The sequence below is a fragment of the Pteropus vampyrus genome, unplaced genomic scaffold, assembly GCF_000151845.1.
Source record: "Pteropus vampyrus isolate Shadow unplaced genomic scaffold, Pvam_2.0 Scaffold183, whole genome shotgun sequence".
NCBI classification, from domain to species: Eukaryota; Metazoa; Chordata; class Mammalia; order Chiroptera; family Pteropodidae; genus Pteropus; species Pteropus vampyrus.
Genome location: NW_011888964.1, coordinates 1,297,192 through 1,298,995, shown reverse-complemented (window position 1 = coordinate 1,298,995; position 1,804 = coordinate 1,297,192).

The window sequence follows — 1,804 nt, the reverse complement described above, 5'->3', positions numbered from 1 at the left end:
TCTTGGCGCCTGCGCCCCCCTCCTCCACTTGCGGAGATGAGAAGGGAAGATACAGGACAAAATCCTGCAGGGTCCCTAAGCCTGGGAAGGAGAACACAACGTACGTACACAGCGGAGGCCGCCTGCCCGCCTAGGAAAGCCGGACTAGCAGGAGTAGCGCAGGAAGGCCCCCAGCAATACGGCCCCCTAGAAGTATGGCCACTTATTATTCTATTCCACTTAAGAGGAGGCCTTCCTTAAACGCTCTTCCGCACCAAAAGCAGGTGGAGAGGATCTGGTGTCCCTACAGGTACAGACGGTGCTCCTGTTCCAGGTCCCGCGGGAGCTGCTCGAGTCGCTTTCTCTTCCGAGTTGTCAGCTCACCTGCTCTGAACAGCCTTCCTGAGAGTGTGAGGATGCGGAGGTGCCTTTGCTGGTTTTAAAACCGAGAAGAGGAAGCTTTACTTAGCCAGAGACTGGGCCGCTCCTACCGCCTCTAGGAAGACAGAGAGGCACAGGTGGAGGCCGGAGGAAGGACCATGCCAGCCCCGCACCCCACCGTAGGCCAGCCCGGAGGCATGGCCCGAGGGGTGCTGGCCCGGGCTGGGGAGAGGGTGGAGGCCGTCACACTCCTGCCTCACTTGCTCTCCCAGGACAGAGGGACTCCTCGACGCAGCCATAAGGCTGAGCCGCCACCACCCACCCTGGCTGGGAGGGGGGACTTTGCTACCATTCCATCTGGATCTGAATCCGGGCTCCCCTACTTGCCAGCTGCGTGACCCACCGCAACTAACCTCACAGAAACCCAGTTTTCCATCTAAATGTGGAAATGGCATCCCAGCCTCGTAGGGCTGTTGAGACAAGTAAACAAGGTCAAGTGTGCACAGAGTCTGGACCAACACAGATGGTTTTAAATGTCAGTTCTGCGTCTCCCCGGCTACTTCCTCTTGGCACGGCGGCCACGTGAACCCAGAGGAAAATGCACTGGAAGAAAACAAGATCCTGCATGGGACGGCACTTTGAGGTGAGGGAAACGCCAGTGTGGAGAGTGTAATCGCCATTGTCACTACTGAAGGAAACAAAATGAACAACAGGTACCACAGAGAGGCAAACCGCAGAGCCGCAAGCCCGCCTCGGAGCGCGCATGCGCACTCAGCGCTCCGCGGCGACAGGAGCACGGCCGGCCGCACAGTTTATCCCCCCGACCCTCCGGCACCGTCAGAATTTCAGTATTTCCTCCGTCTACAGATGAGAAGACTGAGGCTCGAACATCACAAGGGCTTCCTTGGAGAGCCCAGCTGGGGCCCAGGGAGGCCGGAAATCGGCTGGCCGCTCCTCGAACTGCACGCCCCCTTCCGGCGAGCACGTGCCGGCCCGATCCCTCGCCCGCCGTGCTCCCCGCACCGCACCGCGGAGCCATCGCGCGCCCGCCCCGGTCTCTCCCATCGCTGCTAAATGATTAGAACGATTTCGGCTGCAAACGGCACAAACTCAACTGGAACTATGTAAACAGAAAGGGAACCCATCGGCGCCTATGCCTGAGGTGGGCGGGGGTGGCCCTCCCGGACCTCAGGCCATCGCTGAAATCACAACTGTGCTTGGCCCCTTCCTTCCCCTCCCGCTCGTTCCCTGCTCCCTCCGGGGGCTTCTGCTGCGATTGCTGCTGCGAGCGCTTTCTCAACAATCGCCTGCGCGCCAGTCCTCCGCTCAAGGTTAGCAGCTGGGGAACCTGACCCAGGGGACCCCCTGACCCCACGGCCCCTTCGTGGGTGCCAGTAATGTCTCGCGATGAAGGAACGGGCAAACCGGACCGCCTCTCCCCAAA